This window comes from Carassius carassius, chromosome 14 (assembly GCF_963082965.1).
Source record: "Carassius carassius chromosome 14, fCarCar2.1, whole genome shotgun sequence".
NCBI classification, from domain to species: domain Eukaryota; kingdom Metazoa; phylum Chordata; class Actinopteri; order Cypriniformes; family Cyprinidae; genus Carassius; species Carassius carassius.
Window position 1 is genome coordinate 26,619,127 of NC_081768.1, and position 9,233 is coordinate 26,628,359.

The window sequence follows — 9,233 nt, forward strand, 5'->3', positions numbered from 1 at the left end:
CCATTTAGCACCTAAACTCTGAAATAACCTACCTAACATTGTTTGGAAGGCAAACATAGTTTAAATGTAGATTAAAGACCTATCTCTTTAACCTGGCTTACACATAACACACTAATATGCTTCTAATATCCAAATCCGTTAAAGGATTTTTAGGCTGCATTAATTAGGTACACCGGAACCGGGAACACTTCCCATAACACCCTATGTACTTGCTACATCATTAGAAGAATGGCATCTACGCTAATATTAGTCTGTTTCTCTCTTATTCCGAGGTCACCGTAGCCAGGGGCGCAACTATCCAGTGTTAGAGGGGTATGCAGCAAAACATTTTGGCACCACCCCCTCTAAATAAATAATTGCGCCGGACATCATCATGTATGGGCTTTTAAATAATAAATGTTTATTTTAAAGTATATCAGACAGCCACTGTAAGCCTACCATAATTATATGGTATATATGTACACACACACACACACACACATACATACATACATATATATATATATATATATATATATATATATATATATATATATATATATATATATATATATATATATATATATATAATTATTATTATTATTATTATTGGGGTGGCACAGTTCAAATTTTCACAGTTCGGTTTGTTTCACGGTTCAAGAGTCACATTTCGGTACAGTTCGGTATATTCTATGTTTATGAAGAAACTATAATTTAAAAAAAAAATCTAACTACGAGCAACAGCAAAAATAAATACAATAGAGTAAAGAGGTCTAGTATTCGTTTTTAGGTACAGAAATTGAATAAAGTAATCAAATGTAAAACAGCATCGCATATTTGACTATAAATTAAAGATTGTTCTTTATTAAAGTTACAAAAGCTTTTTTTAGGTTTTTTATATACATTTTTTAGATATTTATTTTATTAAACATTTTAATTATTACAAACAAAAACATATTAAAACAAAAACACAGCACAGGAAATAATTAACATATTCATGAACATGTGGACAATTTACATACAGCATTTCATCATATGATTGTACCTAAATTTTATCCAGTTTTTGTTTATGACCGTTTATTCTTTAGACACTTAAAAATATTCTCCCATTTTTTTAACAGGTGCGATTTACCTCAATCTTTCTAGAGTTACAACTTCAGATATCATAGATTTCCACATCTGAGTAGAGGGGGCATCACTACCAACCCATTTGACCATTATAGCCTTTTGAGCCAACTTTAGGAGAAACTGAACAATCTGTTACAAAAGCTTTTTAATCAAGAGCAGTGAGTGATTTTTTGTTGTTGCTGTTCGATTAATATAAAGACTGTCACTTAAAGAGAATGCACTGATACAGTGGCCTACGTTCAGCTGGCTGTGTCTGCTATAGGATACTTACCAAGACGGGCATTTTGACATAATTTTTGTCTGAATTTGTCCATTTAAATAAAATACTTCAGAGAGAGCTTATATTAAGGCGGGTTTGCGCGCTTCGGATGAGCGCATGCACAAATCTTCTCACTGCGCGCGCGAGCTCGCGTCCTCTGCCTCTTAAATGTTTAAACTGACAAAGCTTAAATTAGTTTAGTTTAAACACAGATATCATTGTGTGCTGTTTAGGTCTCATCTGTGCGCACGCGCTATCAGCACCCGGGTGATGACGGAATAAATGACAGCTCATATTCCAGTTTTACATATTCTCCGATCATAGACGTCACATTTTAAATCCTACCTGTTGCCTATATCGCACTATATCGCCTCACGTCATTTACATCCCAGGCTAGCTCAATTGTGCAGCCAACGAGATCTCATGGCAGTCTGCCATTCTGGAAGAATGGTGATTCCACCCCGAGACAGTCCAGCTGATCTGGAGATGTTTCAGAGACTCAGGTAGAAACTTTTTCCTCTCCAGACATGCCCCACAACCCTCGGCACAGATGCACTGGCACATAGCTAGCCTCCGGCCTATGCTAGTGTGCGTTTCCTCCAGTAAACCTTCTTGAATAGACATTGTGCAAGGTCAGGGAAGATGATGAGCAGGTCCTCTTAGTGGCGCCCTTGCTGGCAGTCCGACTTGGTTCAATCAGGAGGATTGGGGACCTGAAGGCATTTCCGTGCCTTGAATCCGGGCCTGCTGACTCTCAAGTTGTCCTGAGACCCTGGCCTGGATATATGCCCAAAGTTCCCACCAGCTTTTCAGGGAGCAAGTGGTGAACTTGCAAATGCTGGAGTAGGCAGACCCAGCTGTTGCTCTGCTATGTCCCATTCTTGCTTTGCACATTTACTTGGACGGTACGCAGAACTTCAGGACATCAGACCAGCTCTTCTTATGCTTTGGAGGACAGCAGAAGAAAGGCTGTCTCCAAACAAAGACTTGACCACTGGATGGTTGAGGCTATAGTCTTGGCATACCAGGCCCAATGTTTACGGTGCCCCCATGGAATGAAAGCACACTCTTTGAGAGATGTGGCTTCTTCTTGGGCATTGGCGCAGGGGTGCATTGATACAAAACATCTGTAGAGCTGCCAGCTTTGGCGACACCTAACACATGTCTTAATCTCCGTGTACAGCCTGTGTACTCTCGTGAACTCACTTCGGATGGTCAGTCAACACCAGACCCACTCTGTGTTGATCATGCCTTCTGCGCAATTGCCCTCTATGGACCGGATACGTGTGCTTAATTGCTTCTCAGTTCAGTTTCCCTTTTAGTGAAGCCTGTTGAAGTTCCTACCACAGCCTCTGTGGTCAGGCAATGTGGAGCACCAGATGCCAGGTCCAGCACTCGTGTGTATGCCCAAGGTCAGCCCTTGTGCTGGGCTAGGTGCCTGTGTGTAGTGATCCCCCCTTATGTATGCCCTGTATGCCAATGTCTTTCCCTGGCAGATATTTCTCTGCTGTCTCTGCTGCACAGTGATCTCACCCCAGGCAGGCTGAGTCTACCGCAGGGACTTTCATATGTAGCACTGTCCTATGGCAAGTCCATATGTGTAACTTCCGTATAATACCTCCTATACACAGTATGTGGCTTCGGTAGCGTTCCCCTACTTGGGTACGCTTTCCCATTGTTATTCAATAGCCCACTGTTCAGAACAGCAGTGCCTGACATCTTTGCCTAAGCCTTGTCCTATATTTTGTCCCAACTGGCGTGGGGGGAATTTCCTGCTTTCGCATGTCACTGGAGGGGGTCAGCAATAGTGGCGTTTCCAAACAAATTCCAATTTGTCAGTCACTGATATAACGTTGAATGTGACTGACTGAAAGGAAACTTTCCAAGGGTTATGTTCCGTCACACAGTTGCTGTATCACTGCTGTACGGCTGAGGCACACCATCTCGGCTCCTCAGTGAAAAACTGAATGTGTGACTGCACGTGCTCTTCTCATATACCTGCACGGTGGGGCGGAGTGTGCATGGTGCAAAGATTGCATACCAACACTTATTGGCTTGTTTTGAAATACACAAATCAAGGTCTTGAGTAAAAGTAAATAAAATATTACTACTGTAAAAGTACTCCTTTTTAAATTTTACTTGAGTGAAAGTACAAAGTACATTTTTTTATGTACTTAAGTAAAAAATTACTGATAGATAGATTTATAAATTTTAAATATCATTTATTATGGATGCAAATGTATCAGCCCGATACTGAGCTCCTGTACTCATTAAAATGGCCCGATACCAAACGCCAATACTACACAGCATGTGATAAGTGTAATATTCAGACAAAGAAACACTGACAACAGGACAACAGATAGCAGAATGGAGTTATTAGAGATTAAGGTTGTCTATGTAGGATATCTATGCAATGAATATAATGTTAAATATTCAGTATTAACACCTGTATAGCTGATGTGCGCAAGTTGATAAAGCACGCTGAGTGGATTGAGTGCGCAGCGGCGGAGATGCGCGAGCTTGTCGAGTGAATATACGATTTTACTAGAAAGACTCAGGAGGTGTAGATAAGACTAAAGTATTTAATTACAAAACCATAAAAATAACAGAATTATTTTTGCCGTAGGCCCCATCCGTAGCGTGGATCTGAAGTTTGTAGATACCAACTAATCTTGCCGAAGACGAAGGCAGGGCGGAGCCTACCCCCCGCATGAACAGGGCCAACTGGTGGTGGTGGGGAGGATGGAGGGAAACAACAGCGGCAATATCTGCAAACACAATGTAATGTGAGTAGAGTGCTTTTATATCCCTCATGTTGAGAGCCGATTGGCTAGATCTTAATTGGAATGTGACGTGGCATTAAGTCTTCCTGGTAGAACTTACGCTTAAGCTTCCATTTCTACCAGAAAGACTCAGGAGGAGTAGATAAGACTAAAGTATTTATTTACAAAACCATACAAATAACATAATTATTTTGGCATAGACCCCATCCGTAGCGTGGATCTGAAGTTTTTAGATACCAGCTAATCCTACTGAAGATGAAGGCAGGGCGGAGCATAAATAAATAATAAACGACAGTGTAATACGCACAAGATTAATTATTTCTTAGAGGATCCTAGAACATGAACAAAAGAGATAAATTGAGATATTTAGCCAGACATAATTAGAATACAGCAACAGATTATAGCTAAAGTATTAGCATATATCGTAGGGGAGATGGACCGCAAAGCATCAGAGATAGAGAGAGAGAGAGAGAGAGAGAGAGAGAGAGAGAGAGAGAGAGAGAGAGAGAACCATAGGACAGATAGTGATAGAGGCTGTGATAGTCCAAGTATTGACTTGGACTATCAATACTTGGTAGTCCATGATAGGCCAGGTGAGCCATGATAGGCTGGATAGAGGCCACTATACACTCACCTAAAGGACTATTAGGAACACCTGCCTTAATTCTACGTGGCATTGATTCAACAAGGTGCTGAACGCATTCTTTAGAAATCTTGGCCCAAATTGGTAGGATAGCATCTTGCAGTTGATGGAGATTTGTGGGATGCACATCCGGGGCACGAAGCTCCCGTTCCACCACATCCCCAAGAAGCTCTATTGGGTTGAGATCTGGTGACTTTGGGGGCCATTTTAGTTCAGTGAACTCATTGTCATGTTCAAGAAACCAATTTGAAGACAATGGAAATGGTCAGAAACAATGCTCAGGTAGGCCGTGGCATTAAAACGATGCCCAATTGGCACTAAGGGGCCTAAAGTGTTCCAAGAAACATCCCCCACACCATTACACCACCACCACCACCACCAGCAGCCTGCACAGTGGTAACAACGCATGTTCCATGTTCTCATTCTGTTTACGCCAAATCCTGACTCTACCATCTGAATGTCTCAACCGAAATCGAGACTCATCAGACCAGGCAACATTTTTCCAGTCTTCAACTGTCCAATTTTGGTGAGCTCGTGCAAATTGTAGCCTCTTTTTCCTATTTATAGTGGAGATGAGTGGTACCCGGTGGGGTCTTCTGCTGTTGTAGCCCATCCGCCCTCAAGGTTGTGCGTGTTGTGGCTTCATAAATGCTTTGCTCCATACCTCGGTTGTAACGAGTGGTTATTTCAGTCAAAGTTGCTCTTCTATCAGCTTGAATCAGTCAGCCCATTCTCCTCTGACCTCTAGCATCAACAATGCATTTTTGCCCACAGGACTGCTGCATACTGGATGTTTTTCCCTTTTCACACCATTCTTTGTAAACCCTAGAAATGGTTGTGCGTGAAAATCCCAGTAACTGAGCAGATTGTGAAATACTCATACCGGCCCCTCCGGCACCAACAACCATGCCACGCTCAAAATTGCTTAAATCACCTTTCTTTTCCCATTCTGACATTCAGTTTGGAGTTTAGGAGATTGTCTTGACCAGGACCACACCAACTAAATGCATTGTAGCAACTGCCATGTGATTGGTTGATTAGATAATTGCATTAATGAGAAATTGAACAGGTGTTCCTAATAATCCTTTAGGTGAGTGTAGGCCAGACAGTAATAGCGACCAATAGGCCATACTGAGAGTTAGGCCACTATAGGCCACAGAGGGAATGGCCTTGGCGGGCCACAGAGGGAACATACCTCATAGCTACAGAGGGGGAACCTGAGGAATACAGGTGCAGAAAGAATGCCACGAGGATAGGCAACGGAGAAACAGGCTGCAGAAAGAAATGTCACATAGAGCAACAAAGGGGAGGCCACAGAAAGAAAGGCTAAGTTAAGCAGCAGGTAGTAACAATTGGTTGAAAGGGGTAATATGAACAGCATTTCACAAACACCAGTAATTGCAAATAGATCACCTTGAGAACAACTTGAAATTATTTGCAGAGCCTTTGAGATGATTTGTGGTTCGGGTCTTATGTAGGACTCGAATGCAGAAGACGACCATCTGCCCAGTAACTTGATTGCTGATGTTGGAATTCCATGCTCAGCAGCAGTAGTGGCTGCACCAATCCTAAAGGCATGTCTGGTGTATTGAAGTGGTGACAGGCTGCAGTTTTTTAAGACTGTAGCTAAATGAGAGCTGAACCAGTCCTTAGTTATGGGTGCACCGTTAGGTAAAATAAATAGAGGAGAGTGAAGAGAAGTGCGGAGACTAATTTTAAGAAATTTGATCATACAGGAATAAGGGCAGAACTGGTAATCATTTTTATATAGAGACAGTAAGACTCCTGATCCTATAGAGTCATTCTTGGAGTTCTTAAGGAAAATAGTAAAGAAATTAGGTGGGAAGTGAACACCTGAAAGAGACAAATCTCGTGAGGATTCGAAATGCTTAGATTCTGACGTAAATTCATCTTGATGCATAAAGCCATAGAAAGCTGTTAGGAACAAAGCTTCTAAGAGAACGTTATTGTAATCAGAAAACAAACCGCTACATAGTGAAATTATTAGCCATTGTAAAACCAAGAAAGTAATAGGTAGGCGTTTATCATGAGTTTTAACCGATGATTTAGTTATGCCTTTAAGGAGCAAACACACGGCTGGGACGGTAAAAAGACTGATAGTCGAAGATAATCGGGGTTATGATATCTGGCAAAAAAACCTGAATGCTTGCGAGCAGTTTCCTGATAGAGGATATCTTAAAATTTTGTGTTTCATAGTTGTAAACTAAAAATGAGCAGACAGTTGTAATAAGGATAGGGAAAACTGGTTTCCTAAATGAGAGACAAAATGTCACAAACAAAAACCAAGCAGGTGTATAAGCTTTCAGGGTTGATGAAGAGATGCCTTTAGCGATGTAATCTCTGGCCGAATTTAGAAGATCGTTAAAGGAAGGATCTAATTCAGCAGAATTTCTGAAAGGTTTGGGCAGGGAGTTGGATCCTGCTCGGCTGATGGGCAAAGACGTCTGAAAACCTGAAACTGAAAACGAGAAAGTACATCAGCTATCATATTACAGTGACCAGGAATGTGAATAGCTTTAAGGTCATAGCTGTCAGGTCAGTCTTCTCAGAATCGGCATAATCAGAGGGCAATTAGATCTCCCTTTATTGATAATGACGACCGTGGCTTCATTATCGCAAAACATAATTCTATGCTCACGGGACCATGCTGCACCCCAAAGAGAACTGGCTACCGCGATAGGATAGATTTCGTGAAGAGCTGTTTAGGAAAATCGTTCTGCCAGTTTTCAGTGAACCATTGCCCTTGAAAGAAAAATAAATAAATAAATAATAGAAGGTCTGATGTCTCTGTGAAAAGTTCGTCATTATAGAAAAAAATATTTAGCAAGAAGCAAATCAAATCATATATATTCGGTACAGAATGAGCTCAAGTTAACAGACGAGATACAAAAGATCTACCTTGGGGAATTATGCTCATGGCATAATTAAGATGACCAAGTAGTGATAGCATGTCACGTTTTGATACGGTGCGTAGAGATAAAAAAGTCTCCATAACCGATCTAATTCTGAGGAGCTTCTCAATTGGGAGAGAAGCTTGCATTTTAAGCGTATCTAGTGAGATGTCCTGGAATTTGATAGATGTCGATGGACCCACTGTTTTCTCTTTGGATAGGGGAACACCAACATCACTAAGTTTGACGTTTAAATGTGTCAAGGACTAGAGTTTTAGAAGAGTGAAAATCGGCAAGCAAAAAATCGGCCAGCAAGTGCAAGACGAAAGGGAGCTTACAGACGTTCAACAGGATCCAGCACAGCGCTTCTGAGAGACAGTTAAACATTTTTGGACTACTCCGGCATCCAAAATTTTGCATTCCATTTGATGCCAAAAAGAGCCCAATCAGAAGGATAAATTGGTATAATTTTTAAAGCGTCTGTGATATCTGCTTTAGCTAGCAAAGCACCTTGGCCGGCTAACTTGATTAACTTGGCTAACTATTAAATTGATTAATAGTGTTATCAACCGAAGCGTAATTTTAAGAAAAATAAGAAAAATTTTCTGAGGGAATATATTCATTAACACTAGTGATGAAATTGGAATGGGGAGAAGACATGTCGAATATCAACCGTTTTTTTCCCAGAATTTTTGTGGGTAGCAAATTAACCCTAAAGGGAATAAATGGAGGAGAAGAGAGAGGACCGATTACATAACCTTTATTTACCTCTTTTTCAAGCAAAATGGAGACCACATCTGGTTCAGTGAGAGCAGACTGTACATTTTTTGCTATGAAAGTAGTAGAGAGAGAGGAAAGAACTCCTACCCGGAAACCCTTGTGGAAGACCAGTAAATAAGAAATCAACGAAAAGCGTTTCAGTGTGAGAAAGGAGATAAGTAGAGAGTACTGAGACATTAATAGGAGTAGAGGGGTGACCACTCAGAATGTTTTCAGAGTAAAGACTCTGGGAAGAGGCTTGAACCGCTGTGGGCAAACCAATTTCGGGTGTGGGTCCTTGCAGAAACTACATACATGCACAAATTTACAAATAGGGAAGGAACACACAGATTCATTAACATTATTACATGAAGCAGAACCGTTAAGAAAACGGTAAAATTCAGAATGGGATGCCCTCTGGCATCTGTCAGTTTGCTTACGACTGCAGCACCATGGACAGCGGCTGTATCTCGGCTACCTTTGATTGATATCTGCCATCATTGCCAAATAAAGGTGTAATTCCTCTCTACGTTTAGGAAATACTTGGCATAAGATATCTCTGTAAATACAGAAGCAATTATGAATTCGCAGAAAGAGAGGTTCTGTTGCAGTCTGGGATCAGACGTTTTGAGATAAACTGCCACGTCACCACAGTCGACCATTTGACGATCTATTGCAGGTGAAGGAAGCAGCAATGAAGCTAGGTCAATGTCTTTTCCTTGAATAATATTTTGTCTTTTTTGGGGTGACACTGTTACTGCAGTGGGTGA